Below are 16,247 nucleotides of genomic sequence, written 5' to 3'. Positions count from 1 at the left end.
GGGTGCCGGCCACTCTGCCTAAGATCGGCGGGGGTGAGGGCGAGGGAAGACACCTGAGACCCCCGCACTCTTTCAGACACTTCTTGCCTACCTGTGTCTTCCCCCGAAATCCGGGGCGCTCTAGGCGTCTTCCGTGACCCGAGTGGGGAAGCGACAACAGGTGTCCCAAGAGACGGTGCTTGCTCCCCTTCTACGCCTGAAATCCGGGCCTTGGCGTTCCGCCCCACCTTCGGGGTGTGGGGAGACAGGACCCCAGCCTGGCCTCTCAGGCGCGCTGCCCGCTGGACAGCGCCCAGAGACCGCCTGGACCCGGGGCTTTGGATGGAGTTTCTTACGCGCAGCGCGTAGCCAAGCAATTTGCCGGACACCCGCCTCGCTGGATGGAGAGTTGAAGATGAGACCGTGTGTGTGTGTGTGTGTGTGTGTATTCGTTCGTGGTTCGTTCGTCCTGGTGCTGCCCCAGCTGAAAGGAGCTGCCTCGGGGCTGGGAGTGAATCATTAACCGTGGTCGTGCGCGGCTGCTGGCCCCTGCCTGCGTGCCTCTGCCTGACCGGTCTGCCCTCTGGAAAAGTGGCAATAAGTGATTTGCTTGCCTGATGGCTCGTTTCGAGAATTACATGAGCCAGTGCTCTAAAAACACCCAGCGCGGGTCTAGCTACTCAAATGCTGGGGCTTGCTGTTTTTGTTATCCGCAGTGGATGGTCTTTTAAAGAGTAAATCAGACGTGTCCACACTGGCCCAGCAGCCACTTGGACCTCTGAACAGCTTTCTACACTTGAAGCGAAAAAATGCTTATTATTAATGTCACCGATGGTTATCATTTAAAAGTAATATATCCTTGAGGTAAGTAAAAAAAAAAGAGAAAAGCTAAACAAAACTCCATTGGAATGATGAGAGAGATTGTAGACTCTGACTAAGAACTGAGAAATGCTTTGTAACCTTTGAAAAAATTAGTATGAATGAAGTGTGAAAAGAATATCATGTTTCTTTCATTAATATGGCTATTATTATTTTTTTTAATTTTTATTTTTAAAGAGGTTTTTGCCTTAGGGCTCGTGGGCTGGCTGAGACAGATAGACAGACACAGTGAGAGGGAAAGCGAGACATCATTCCAGTCCCTTCCCCTCCATTCTCTGGTGTAATTTCAAGTCACCAGGTCTGGGATTCCAACCATGGTTGACCATGTGGGAGTCCAGCGACTTAACCGCTATGCCAACTGCAGGCTCCAATATGGCTGATTTTTTTTAAGAGGAAGATATTGAAGGTTTTTATACTTTCTACTCCCCCACCTGAACAAACAAGAAATATTAAAAAGAAAAAGAAACAGGGACCAGTGGATGGCATAATGATTATGTTGCTGGACTCCAAAGTAGTTGACCATGGTTCAAGTCCTGGACCTGACAGCTTAAAACTCACACAGGGCACATGTGCCTGCATCCTCAAAGTCCCTAGAGAAGAGTAGAGGAGAGAGGATTGCAGTGCGGCCAATCCCCTGGGGGGTGATTTTTCTCTTTTTGTCTGTCACTCTGGCTAGCGCATGTGCCCTATAGGAAGAAAATCTCTCTTAAAAAGAGAGAGAGAGATAGAGTAACGAAAGCTCAACCACATAACTAAATGCTAGCAGCTCAGAGAATCCTAAAATTGCAGTTGCTATTCTTCCAGATGCAAATCTTTCAAGTCTCAATTTAATGTGGCAGCCCTTTCAATTGTTGATAAAGAGATTTTTATTCTCTTGGATGGAGTGAGAGAATCTGAAAGCTGGCCTGAGAGGGGAGGGAGCCAGGCTTGTCGGGCAAAGATGACTTGAGTTCAGAGCCAGACTTCCCCCACCCCTACTCCGTGAGAGTGCTGGCCCTGACCAGTGCTGGAAAGCTCAGACAGGTTGCTTCACTTTTCTGAGCCAGAGTTACCCTTTGTTAAATGAGGATTTGAGTTTTTTAATTTTATTATAATCATTGCAGAGGGTTTGTCCTAAGGATGCTACTAATGAATAGAAAGCCCCTTGTAGAGTTCTAGGGACATAGTTACAGGTATGTCGCATCCAGAGGAGGTCCTAAGAGTGAGTGATCAGTTAGACCCTTGAGGGGTTAAAAGGCTTCATTGAGAGGTAACACTTGAGCAGAGAGTGGAGAATGATGAGCTGGTCTCTTGTGTAGACAGAGCCAGAGGGGATTCAGAAAGAAGGATAGAGCAGAGGGTCCAGGAAGGTACTGCAGGCAGAGAGTATAGGAGATCAATAGGGCTGTCATAGCTTAGGTGAGATAACAACTCCAGATCTCAGCGGTTTACAACAAAAGTGTGTTTCCCACTGATGCCGCATATCCAGTGTAAGTCAGTTGTATTCCATGCCTGTCTGTCTTCATTCTGGAGCCCACTGAGGCTTAAGAAACAGTCCCTCTTTAGGACAGTGCTGATCTCCTTTATGGTGAAGGAAACAAGAGAACATGACGGAACACAACTACGGCACCTGAAACAGCCCAGAAATAGCAGCTGTCACTTCAGCTGTCATGCTATTGGCCAAAGTAAGTCGGGTGGCCAAACCTGATAGCAGAAGTCTCAGGAAGGTATGCTTCCTGCAGATAGAGAGGTATGGCTGACCAGATGGGAAAGTGCTGAAAGAAATTAGGCTGGGCACTGCCCCCAGAGTTTTGCATGAGCCAGTCTGGAGGGGCCCTGAGAATTTATATTTTTGATTGCTGCTCAGGTGGTATTGGTGCTGCTGCTCCCAAGAAGCACATTTTGAAAACTTCTGAGCTAAAGGGAGAAATTAAGATGTGGGGAGAAAAAGTCTTAGATGGAAGGAAGGACTGATGGAAGAAGGAGGAAAAAAGCCAGAAGATCCTGCCATTCTCCATATGACAGTTCTGCTGAAAGCTAGTTCTGACCTTGAGCAGGGGGATCTACAAGAGTGATTGAGTGTCTGGTTTTGTATTAAATTGCAGATGTAGGGCCAGCAGGTGGCATGGTAGTTAAGGTGCTGGATTCTCACATGGCTGACCACAGTTCAAGTCCCAAACCTTGAAAATCATGCCGGGTGTATGTATGTGCATGCTCCCCAAATCCCAAAACATCCCAAGAGGAGAATGGAGGAGAAGGGATTGTGGCATGGCCATCCTTCACACCTGAGAGTGGGTTGATTTCTCTCTTTTTGTCTCCAGCAAGCGTACACACACACCCCATGACAAAAACCTAAAATAAAGAAAGAAAGAAAGAAAGAAAGAAAGAAAGAAAGAAAGAAAGAAAAGAAAAGAAAAAATATTGCAGATGCAATTTTCATAGTGAAGAAATTTAAAAACTCAGATTCAGAAAAGGAGGCAGTGTACAAGTATTGCTTTGTCCCCTCTCTTTGCATTACTGGCTACACTCTGATCCTGTCCTTGAGCATACACCCTTTTGTCTGGTTCCAGAGCTCTCAAGTCTGTTCCAATCCTGATCTGTTGCATTTGTCATTACAGTGAGTTCTCTTGGAGCTGTGCTTGCCCACTGGGTGGACATCGGCTGACATATATTATGGTTAGACCAAACAATTGCTTACTTCACTTGAGGTCACCTTCATGCATAAACATCTTTACCATATGATCATGTGAATTGTCATGACCCCAGGACTTGAATTGCGGTTGACTGTGTGGTAGTCCAGTCCCACCACCCCCTACCCCCAAGATATATAATTCCCTGAGAATGCGATGTTGCCCATGTTTTGGCTTCTATTAGTAGGTGGAGCAAGTCGCAACAATTCCCCTAACTGTGACTCACCACTCCTGTAATGATAGAGCATTCCAAAAACAAATGTTAAGGAGAAAATATGTTGGGGTGTGTAACATGACATAGGAAATAAAACAGCGAGAGTTTCTTTTTTTTTTTCTTTTCTTTTTTTTTTTTCTTTTCTTTCTTTCTTTCTTTTTTTTTTTTTTTTTCCTAGAAAAGTCCCAACTGTGATATGGCAAAAATTTGAACTCTACTTAAAGTTCAGATAATCAGTGAGATGCCTGCCCCTTAGACAGCACGTGAGTGCAGGAAATCTCCAGGTCAACATTTTTGAGTGCTGGCCAGCAGGTTAGACTATGTGTCTCAAGGTGAGATGAGTGTGAAATGATAGATTTGAGATGTAGAGGGAATAATCTAGGAACTATGCATATTGAATTTGTATAAAATAAGAAAGATACGGTGGACCCGAGCTATAAAATGAAGTGAAGATTTGAAAAGACCTTTTTTGAATTGAGATTGCATGGGCAAATCACACCTTGAAGGTGTGCTTTTTGAGCCAGGAGAACTTGGTTTCATGTATCTCCAGAGGTGAATGAGAAAGATTGGAACTACAGGTTCTGTCCAGGAGATCTGAAACCAACTCTGTTTCCCTTCCTCCTGCAGGCATGGCCTCAATGCTCTCTACACTCAGTCAACTCTGCAAGGAGCTACAATAAGTTCCCTCATCTTAGGTTCCTAGGAAATTGGCTTAAAGTTTCAAAAAATTCGCAAACGAAATCCGGGACTTAGAAGAGAGAGACACACTTTAACTAGTCAGGAGGAATTAAAATGCCAAACATATTCACTAGAAAGTGTTACGATTCTGGTTGGAGAATATTTATCCTACAATTTGACATTTAAGTAATGTAAGTATTAGATCACTAGAGAATTATTATCCTTTCTATATGCTTATACTAACTAATTGCTGCCTCATACTGGGTTGTTGGGAGAGTCATGATGTGTTTTTACATAGAAAAACATAGAAAAGTACATCTTGACTCCCAACAACCTAATAAATAATCTCTGGCAATTTTAGAAGGCAGGTTTCCAATGTTATTGCTGTCTTTCTAACATGTTATAACTAAGATAGAAACAGTTGGCTACAATTTATAGATAGATAATAGAAGAGCAGGATTGAAAACTAAAGGTTCCTTGATTCTTTCGTTCATTATATTCATACCTGTCACCTTCAGCTGGCCCCGTACTGACATGGACTTGTTTTGGTGATGGCCCCACTAACTCACAAGAGGTGGTCAATGTTCTTGTGATATGCAGTCACAGTGAAAAGTCTAAGGCAGACTGGCAGATTGCTGATTGCATGAAACCTTTGGAAAGTAGCTTCATGTGAATGCATTGTCGAGCTTTTGGATTCAAGATTTCGAGAAAAGTGTTATGAGGAATTCCAAGAAGTATAATACTCAGTCTTCTGACACAGCCTTTAACCTGAGTGACAGAGAAGTCCCAGTAGTTATGCAAAATCAATAATAGCTACATAGCAGTCAGGCCAACAGTAAGCAGATAACCAAAGGGGCACTGAATGAGTTCACACTGGATTTTTCTGTGCTGGACTGGAAAGCTACATAGAGGAGCAGTTGCACTGTGTTGGATGTGGATGTGGGATTTAGTTAGGTAGGATCACTGCTTTCTTTATCTTTCTATTTATTTATTTATTTATTTATTTATTTATTTATTTATTTTTGTAGCAAAGGACATCAGTGTATTGTGTCTCAGAATTGATGGCACAAGCCAATTTCAGGCCCAGTGACTAGACTGCTGTACCTAGAGTCATGGGGTCAAGTAGGGGAAAAGGGAGGTCCCAGGTAGACGACTTCTTAGTCTTCCTTTCTTGGCTGCCATGGGGTTATCTAACTTGATGACTTGCATCATCTCCTAATAAATTTGGTGATTCATCAGTAGATGAGTGGTAACATAGGGCTCCAAGTCCCCTGTCTTAACATGTTCATTTTATTAATAGGAAATCACTGTGGAGCTAAGGATGTCATGCCTCTTTATAAATAAAAGCTGATCCTATCTTAAAGTCTGTCAAACTGGCAGGTACTCCATCTCTCTTTACTTCCAAATGACCCAGAAGGTCAAGTGACCTGTTTAAAGGCACGCAGAAATCCCTCAGTCCTTTACCTTAACTGACCCTGCTTTCCTGACAGTTGGTAGGGTCCAGCTTTAGCTGCTTCATATCTCTCTGTGGAATGGTCACACTAGGAACGTAGAACCCGGTTATCTATTGATAGTTAGAATTTTTCCAGCTAGCATTGTACCCTGTGAAGACCTTCAGCAGAGACCCGAAAGGTCCTTATTAATTTGAAATTGGAGGAGAGAAAATTGCATCCTTGTCTTTCCATCTTAGCTCTGGCTGTTATCGAAAGAGGTACAGTTTTAGTACCCTGGGTCTGTGCAAACACACCATCTGAATGAAATGGCATTCTCAAGCATTTTTCATGCCAAATGCTAACCAGTATAGCAGGACTATTGGCTTTTAGTCTGCCTGAACTTTGAAGTGAGACATCAGACTCTTACCAGCTCGATTATGTCACTCCATTGGCTGTCTTTTGAAGTTAGCCAGTTGCTTTATGTGTGTGTGTGTGTGTGTGTGTGTGTGTGAGAGAGAGAGAGAGAGAGAGAGAGGCTTAAATGAAAACAGATTTTATTTAATTATTTGCTTTAGAAACTGATATTTTCAACCAGCCCCATAGCTTACTATTAAAGGACCTGAATTCCACATGGCCAACCACAGTCTGAATCCTGGCCCTCAAAGCGTGAAATACGTGGTGGGTGCCTGTGCATGTGCACCCGCAATTCTACAGGAAGGAAAGATAGAGAAGAAAAGATGCAGTTTTACCACCCCATCTGGAGGTGCTTTCTCTGTCTCTCTCTGGTGATTATGAGTGACATCTGGCAATTAAAAAAAAGAAAGAAATGGAATGTATTTGTCTGTTTTTCCTGATTTAAGCTTTTAAAGGAGAAGAATTACAATGCTATGGTTAAGTGGACAAGGCTGGAGTAATCCGTTTTCAGCAGATATTTTTTTCAGTTACGTGCATTGTTTAAATGCCATGTAGTGTGTGAATGCAGAGCTGTCAAAAATACAGTCTGATTGTTTATTTCCCCACTCTTGCCAAAATAAAATACTATTTTTTCTACATTGCTCCTTGTCCCTGTATTTCCCTTTTCTTAAGTTAAAAAAGTTAAACAAAACTTTTATTACCACTAAAGTGATCAAAATCACAATCAATAGCTACCACGTATTGAGTTTTACTGTATGCTGGGTCTTCTACTGAATGGTTTATGTCACATTATCTCACTTAATTTGCACAGCAGAGCTGTAAGGTCAGGAGTAGTAGCATTTTTTATTTATTTATTTTTAAATGTGTATTTCTCTTTTTTAAAGAATTATTTTATTTAACTTTATTTATTTATATATTTATTTATTGAAATTTGACCAGAGAGGGACAGAGTGAGAGAGAGAGTGAGAAAGCAAGCCGCCACATCCAGGATTCAAACAGTGGTCGGTCATGTGGGAATCCAGCGCCCTTCACCACCACACCACCTGCCGACCCCACATCTCATTTTATAGATGAGGCAAACTGAGGTTCGGACTAAGTAATTTGTCACAGGGTATAGTGAAGCTGGACTTTGAACCTCTCTTTCTCTTAGCTCTAGAAGTGATGCCCTTAGTCACTGTAGTATCTGGAAACAAAAACGGAAAGTGCTCTAAAGAGTTAGCGGCTGTGAGTTGGGGAGTTGGGGTCCACTTGAGTAAATATGTGTCTTAGTCACTCACTCTTTTTTTTTTTTTGAGAGATTTTCACTGTAGGGCGCGTGCGCTCGCCAGACAGACAGAGAGAGACATAGAGACAGAAAGCGAGAAATCACCCCCCAGGGGGGATGGTCACGCCGCAATCCCTTCTCCTCCATTCTCCTCTCGGGATCTTGGGCACGCACGCACACGCGCCCGGCGTGAGTTTTAAGCCACCGGGTCTGGGACACGAACCGCGGTCGACTACGTGGGAGTCCAGCGACATAGCCATTACGCTAACTGCTGGTTCCCTTAGTCACTCACTCTTCAACCTAGCTGGCCTGGGCAGGATGACCTGGGTGCAGAAGCCAGTCTTGTGCTCAGCTCACAGACAGATTCCTCCAGCTGTGCCATCCACCATACGCAGGGTCCTGGAACTCATGCTCTGCCGTTGGTGGGTTTTAAGCTTCTGATGCTTGACCAAGCCTTGGGGAGGGGTGGTTCTATGGAATCAGAGTTGTTTGATGTCACAAAACAGACTCTGGTCTGGGTGACCAGCTGCTTTTACCTCTTGTCAGTAACCTTTTTCTTTTCCTTTTTTTTAAAAAATAATTATTTTATTATTTAACTTTATTTTATTTATTTATTTTAATCTGACGAGAGAGGGACACAAAGAGAGAGATGAAAAGTGAGAAGGCAAGCCGTTAGATCTGGGACTCGAACCATGGTCAGCTATGTTGGAGGACAGTACCCTTGACCACCATGCTACCTGCCGGCCCCAGTAGCCTTTTCCCTATGAAGAGGATAGAGCAGGTGTGCCCAGCCCACATGGGTGTTTTGCAGAGGTGGGTCCTGGACATAAAAAATCTAGGTAAGAACATAGGCTTGTTTGTACATACAAGGTCTCTCTCTCTCTACTTACAGAGAGGAAATTTTTTTCAGAGAAAAAAGGCCTCATGAGTGGAGAATGGTGAAGTGCTTAAGAGCATAGACTCTGGAGCGGACTGTCTGGGTTTGAGTTATAAGCCTCAGTTTCCTTATCTCTGTAAAGGAAATAATAATAGAACTACATTGTAGAGTTATCACGAAGATTGTATGAGTTATTCAATGAATTGTAAAGATGTTGAGATTAGGACCAGCAGATGGCATAGTGGTTATGTCTCTGGACTCTCATGTACTCAATAGCGGTTTGCGTCTCAGACCCAGCGGCTTCAAGCTCATGCCGGTTTCATGTGTGTGCGTGCCCAAAATCCTGAGAGGAGAATAGAAGAAAAGGGATTTGCAGCATGGTCGTATCTCTGGGGAGTGACTTCTTGCTTTCTGTCTCTCTGTCTTTCTCTCTCTCTCCAGTGAGCACATGCACCCTGCAGTAAAAATCTCTCTCTCTCTCAAAAAAAAAAAAAAAAAAGCATTCTTGAGGTCAATGTCTAGGAGATAGGAAGTTTTACGTACATGTTTATTAAATAACATATAACAATCAAGTGCTAGCTGAACATCATTGTGTGTAGGTGAGACCGTGCTGTGATAGTTGGAGCTCCCAGGACTGCCTCTCTGAAGCACTTGTGATGAAGTCCTACCAAGTGACCAGGAGAACTAACCATTAAAAGAATATATGAGAAATACACTTGCAAACTGCTTTCTTGTAAAATGACCATGAGAGAACCAGTTTAAAAGAGAAGTCAAGGATAATTGACCTAATTTTTTAAAAGAACTATTTATTTAATTTTATTTATTAATATTATTTTTAAAAATTTGACCAGAGAGAGAGAGAGGGACAGTGAGAAAGCAAGCCTCCAGGTCTCTGACCACTCATAACACTGTCAGCCATGTTGGAGTCTACCACCCTCTCACCATGCCACCTGCTGGCCCTGTGACCTGATGTTTTTGGTCAGGGCTACTGTACAGATAGAATTGCCTTCATCTTGGATGGGAAAGGCTTCTGCTGTGGTAGCTTTAGGGGAGGGAGAGTATTTGGTCAGTTTTGGATGCTAAGTTTGGGAGGCATGGGAGGGGTTGAAATGAAGATACTCAGTGGGCATCAGGCAGAGTCAGGTGAGAAGCCAGGCTGGAAACATCTCTATGGGGGTTCATAGCTTGTAGAGGGATCAAAAGCGATGTGGAATGAAAGTAGTGAGAGATGGGTTCTAGGGTTGAAGCAGAGGCATTCCAGCTCCAGTGGAAAAGCCAAGTTGCCTCTAGTTTTCTAGTTAGTTCTTTTTTCCACTTTGCCAGTATAAAATGACATGTGAACCTGTTGGATGTCGGCATTTTCTTTGGAAAGTTGTATCATTTGAGAGCTATAATGCTGTGGCTAAGTGCATGGACTTTAGAGTCAATAGGCCAGGGTCAGACACCACGTGCCCTCTTACTATTTTTATGCTCTTGGGCATGTCACTTACTCTCTGAGACTCAGTTTTCTTACCTGTGAGATGGGAATTGGTAGCAAAAATAGCCATTTCATGGTTTTGGAGGCTCAGTAAGTGCAGCTATATTAATGCTATAAAGTGATTCATCACCTGTCACAATAAATTTATCACTATTCATGCCAAGTGTTAAATGTGAGGAGCTGGTGACAGCTCACACATTTTTGAAACCCTTTGAATTTTCCCTGAACTGAGAGTCAGATTTTAATTTAAGTCATACTGCTGCTATTTTCCATCTTTTTGTTAAAAATAAAAGAGAGAGGTCAAGAAGGGACTACACTAAATTCCACACACACATATCAGTTACTTGAGTTTCCTCTGTAACTGAAACAGTTCATCCAAAGATCACATCTAGCCTGTGGATGCGGCAGTTGCTTCGTGAATCACAGATGCACAAACATTCAGAGATCTAAAAACTGAAACAAGAAAAGGACGATGCTTGGCAATGACTGGACCCCAATATTGTACACAGTAATCTTATCCGTACCCTTTACCACTGTTGAGCCAGGTAAGGTGGTACTCTTTTCTAATATCTGAACTGATCTTTCCTGCTGTATTAAATTCAGATTTTACATTTGGTTGAAAGATGCATCAAAACCACCTTTTCCCACTCAGGAAATACTATTATTCTGAGTCTGCTTTTTCAAAAAGTCTTACTGTCGAGGGCCAGCTTGTGGCGCAGTGGTTAAGGTGGCTGGATCCCACATCACTAACTATGGGTTTCAAGTCCCAAACCTATCAGCCTGAAAAATACTCTGGGTGTGTGTGTGCATGTGTGCCCAAAATTCCAAAAGGAGAACAGAGGAAAAATGATTGCATCGTGGCCGTCCCTCCAGAAGAGTGCTTTCTTAATCTCCCTCTTTTTTTTTTTTTTGAGAGGTTTTTGCTATAGGGCGCGTGTGCTCACCAGACAGAGAGAGACAGAGAGACAGAAAGCAAGAAATCACCCCCCAGGGGGGATGGTCACACCACAATCCCTTCTCCTCCATTCTCCTCTCAGGATCTTGGGCACGCACGCACATGCGCCCAGCGTGAGTTCTAAGCCACCGGGTCCAGGACGCGAGCCACGGTCCACTACGTGGGAATCCAGCGACATAGCCATTATGCTAACTGCTGGTTCCCTTAATCTCCCTCTTCTTCCAGCCCTCCAGCAAGTATACATTCCTCATAGCAAATTAATAATAATAATAAAAAGTCACACTCTCAAAGCTAAATAAGAATTTAAAGGTGGAGAATCACTTTCTGAAGTCTTGTCTTTCTGGTAATTAGTATGTCTGCTGTGTTTGCATTTATGGTTGATATGCTTTGAATTTGTGGCTTTTCTGTTTTCCAAGAGTTCCTGTCAGCGTGACATCTACCAAAAGAAATACTACTATTAGTGGTGGCGGGACCACATATATGTAACAGCATGGTTTGTTTCTAAATCACTGCCAGAGTTTATGAGAAACCTTCTCCAGATGGATGTGGGTGATGTGAGGGAAGAAAGAAGAAAACATTAGAAACACCACAGCAGAAAAATTAATAGGAGAGGGCATCCAGTGATTAAATTTTTCTTTCTCATCTTTCAGGTTGAGGAAGTAAAGAGAATAGACATAAATGGTGGGAAATTTCCATCAACTTGGAAAAAAAATGCAATAAATAATTATGAGCCACTGAAGTGGGAACTCAGGGAGTGACAAGGTCAAAGGATCCTGCCCCATTTATCTGTGGTGACAGCCTCTCCTCCCTCCTTCAAGGACTGCCTCACCCTTAAACAATAGAAGAGTCCCCGGATAGAGGAAGAAGTTCAGGCAAATAGAATATTTTCTAGACCACATCATTTTAGAAGTGCACCCATGTCTGTACATTTATATATTTTCCAAATATTCTTTAGTGAGAGCATGTTCTTTTGGTAATAAACACATAACAGGAATTAGGAAAATAAATTTAAAAGAAGGAAATAAATTAGGAGTAGGGATAGGTTTATCATTAGCATTTATGTTTTGTTTATTTTTTTAAGTTTATTTATTTTGTTCATGATTTTGTGTATGTGCACGAGAGAAAGAAAGAAAGAGGGAAAAGCACCCTTGACAGGGTAGTGCCACGTCGTGACCCCCTTTCCCTAGCACTCTAGCTTGTCAGGATTCTGGGCATGCACACACATACCTGTGATGTCTTCAGAATGACCTGAGGATCTGAACCAGCGGTCAGCCATGTGGCTTCCAGCCCTGCAGTTCATTTTACAACCGATTGTGTCACCAGGCAGGCCGAGTCATCATCATTTAAAGGTACTCACTTGCTCACATTTTATAGTATGAGAATTCTTTTGTTCTACAAGCTGTAATGCTTCCTAACAAATCTGTTTTCTAAACTTAACACTTAGGAAAATGTCTGGGATGTCCATGGTATCCACGGTGCATTTCACGTATCAAAGCAGAGCCAGCTCTCAGGCAACAGCTACTTATTTGACTCTCATGCTGTGCCAAGCCCACCCAGTCCCTGCGACTGCCCCTGGCAGTCAGAGACACCCATGTGCCATAATACAGCAAAAATGAACTTGGATGTGTCCTGTTTGTGAGAGGTCTGCTTCACAAGGGTACCTGTCAATCAGCCCAGGCCCACAGCAGCAGCCGACTTGGAGTGTTTGGCTGGGTGGTTTTGGTCTTATGCCTGTGTGTCTGTGTTGTTAGGGGAGGAGGAAGGGAAGGATTCTCAGAAAAGGGAAGAAGATATCCTCTGCATTACTGAAAACGGAAATAAGGAATTATCGGTTCAGGGTCAGTAGAAACCACAGTGCCTGGCTTCCTTCTGCTATTCTCCTCTGGAATGATTTTGTTTTATTTTGAAAGGCCTGAAAGTGACCTGAACTGGATAAAGTGTTCTGGGGAGGGAGCTTTTAGCAGGGAGTCCAGAGATCCAGAGGGGATTAGTAGGTGGATTTTGGAAAGTGCCTGGGAAGCAGCTTAAATGATAAAAGAATGGTGCATATACAAATGTGTATCATTCTAGAGACAAGAGTCTTTGGCTTAAATTACAACTCAAAGAGATAGAGAGACACAATGAGAAAAAAAAAAAAAAGGCGGCCCCATAGCCTAGTGGTTAAGGGTGCTATATCCTACATGGCTAACTGCAATTCAATGCCCAGTTCTGTGGTTTGTAAAACTTGCCAAGAGCATGTGTGCACATGTCCCAAATTCCAACAAGACGGAGGAGTGGAGAAGGGATTGCACCATGATCACCTGTCAGGGATGCTTTCTCCCTCTCTATTGTCTTTCTCAGGCATGTACACGCACCCTCTGGCAATTAAAAAAAAAAAAAAAGTTAAGAACCAGTTTGGGGTGAGACTTTCAAGATTGAGTTGTACATATTGGCTTTGGTCCTCGTTAGAGAACTCTTCCTGACTGGTAACACATATCTGTGGTGGAAGTACCAGTATAATATGGGAAATAGGTATATGCACAGAGCTCATGCTGCAGAAAAATGGAGAAGGTTTCACTTCTTCAAGTGTTGGAAATCCAGAAATCTTAGGTACACCTACCACGCCCATACATCTACAGAAGCCCGGATTGCAGAAAGACGGTTTCACTTCTTCAAGTGCTTGGAAGGCTGGAAACCCAGTAATCTACCACCTCTTCAGGTCTGTCCTAATATAACCTATTCCTCTCTCTCCATTGTTCTTGAGCCTCTACAGTGATCCCTTAATTAATTCTGTATCACTTGAAGAGTTTTCTAGTTGGAGTAAGCACAAATATTAATAATATCTCTTTGTCCTGTCTTCAGGGTTCTAGGAGAAAATCTGGTTGATTTCTCCTGCAATGGGAAGTCGAATTTGACCTGGGTCTCTATGATGTGACAACAAAAGACATTTATAATGAATTCCTGAGTAGCTGTTTATCTGGCTGTTTATCCAATACCTACATGTTGACCTTCCCCAGAGTCCAAGACTTAGTTCTTGTTTCTCCTCATATTATACTATACATTTCCTCCTGTCAACACCATCCAAACCCCTGGCTTCCAAGAACCTCTCCATCTGTTATCAGGGCTCATCTCTTTTCTTCTGAACTCCAGATCTGCCCAGGCCCAGAGGCGTCTCAATGTGACTTGCTCAGGCCCATCAGGCTCACTGGTTTCTAATACCAAACTCATCATATCCCTATGACCCTTCAACTCTTCTTCCTTCTGATGCCCTTGTCTTGGTAAATGGTACAAATCCATCCCTTTTTTCCTCTATCCATCATATCACTACTGCTACAATCTAAATGAGCTCCAAAGAGACTTTGTCCCCATATTATGGTCTTATGTTCTAAACGACTGTAAAACTATCCCTCCTCTCTCTTCCTATCCTGCAATGCCTGATCACTGTAATTAATGGCTGGTCTTCCCTTCCAGCCCATCTTCCTCATTGTTTCCACAATGGTTTTTCTTTTCTTTTTCTTTTATTTTTTTTAAAGAGTTACTTATGTATTTGATTTTATTTGCTATGATTATTTTTAAAATTTGACCAGAGAGAGACAGAGATAAAGAGAAAGTAAAAGTGAGAAAGCAAGCTGTCAGGTCTGGGACCAGAACTGTGGTCAGCCATGTGGGAGTCCAACACCCTAAGCACCATGCCACCTGCTGGCCCCTCAACAATGATCTTTCTAAAATACAAATTGAATTATGTTATTTCCCTACTTAAAATTGTTAAATTGATCTCCATTGCTTTTATGACAAAAACCCAACCTTCTTAATTTGACCTATAAAGCCCTTTCTGACCTGACGCTTCCTGGTCTTTCCAACTTCCTGTCTTACTCTTCATCTTCTGGCTCATTGCTTCGTCACACTGAATTACGTACAGTTCAGAAAACACCACATGCTTTCGTTCATCTTCTGGACTCTGTAGGTATATTACATTTTAATGCAGCTGTTTTCAGCGGGAACCTTATCAAAAACTATTATACTTTAAACTTCCAAGTCATGTACAAAACATATATCCTCACTCCATTCTTTTTTATTTTTAGAGATTTCTTGCTATAAGGTGCATACACTTGCCAGAGACACAGAGAGAGGCAGAGGCAGAAAGCGAGAGATCACCTCCCGGGGGGATGGCCATGCTGTATTCCCTTTCTCTCCATTTTCATCTCAGTATTTTGGGCACACACACACACACACACACACGCACCTGGCATGCTTTTCAAGCCACCAAGTCCAGAACTTGAACCTTGGTCGACTATGTGGGAGTCTAGTGACATAACCATTACGCTATCTGCTGGTCCCATCCTCACTCCGTCTTTATGTATCGCTTTTTCCCTGCCCCTCACCCTAACCATTTCTACCATTAACCCCCAAGGGCCACCCCTGAACTCAGTCCTCATTTCTGAGCCTCACCCTCCTCTCACACTGTGTCTTACTGTTATCTCCGGGTCCTACCTCATCTCTGACACATACTCTGGGGCTGGGGGTTGGTTACAGGTGATGTTCAGGTATGCAGTTAGTTAGTGGAAAGGTCCGGATGGATGTAAGAATCAGGGATATCCATTGCACACACTTTTGGGTTACAGACAGTGGTTTTGTATGTGAACATGGCAGTTTAAACATGTCTGGGTAAAATCACACCCTCTAATTGACAATATTGTGATGTCCTCCCATATGCTATACGCCATACTGCTAGCTTAGAATGTCTTTTTCCTCCAACCATGACCCCTACTCCCAGGTATTTCTGTTCAACTTTCAACTTCTGGCTGAGTGTCACCTTCCCTCAGTTATTGTTTGCTGATCCCTGGTTAGGCCAGGTGCCACTTTTCTGCATGCTCATGGCACTGTCTCATTCTACTGGGAAACACCCATCACATGCTATTATGATTGTTTATTTGCCTGTCTCCCTCTCCAAGGCAAGGGCGAGATCTTGGTCCTGTCTTTATCTCTAGAATTTCAGTAGAATATGCCCAGCAATAGGAAACACTCATGAAAAGCGAATTGAGTGAATGGAGAGATTAATAAATGAATGGGTGATGTTCTGTGATATTTGGAATTCTAATAACCTGCAGAAACTGAGCACAAATAGCACAGAGTCCAACAAGATTTTTTTAATAATTATTTTATTTAACATTTTATTTTATTTATTTATTTTTAATTCGACGAGAGAGGGAGTGAGCGAGAGAGAGAGACAACTGGAAAGTGAGAAAGCAAACCACCAAGTCTGGCACTCGATCTGTGGTCGGCCACGTTCAAGTCCAGCGCTCTTAACCACCATGCCACCTGCCGGCCCCAAGTCCAACAAGATTGTAACAGGTCTTAACAGACTGTCTCTTCTCTTTTCTATGTGTGGGGTTGCATCCCAACATTGATTCCTGTCTAGATTGAACTCC

The sequence above is a fragment of the Tupaia chinensis genome, unplaced genomic scaffold (genome assembly GCF_000334495.1).
Source record: "Tupaia chinensis unplaced genomic scaffold, TupChi_1.0 Scaffold000528_1, whole genome shotgun sequence".
NCBI lineage: Eukaryota > Metazoa > Chordata > Mammalia > Scandentia > Tupaiidae > Tupaia > Tupaia belangeri.
The sequence above is the reverse complement of the archived record's forward strand: the minus strand, read 5'-3'. Positions refer to the sequence as shown.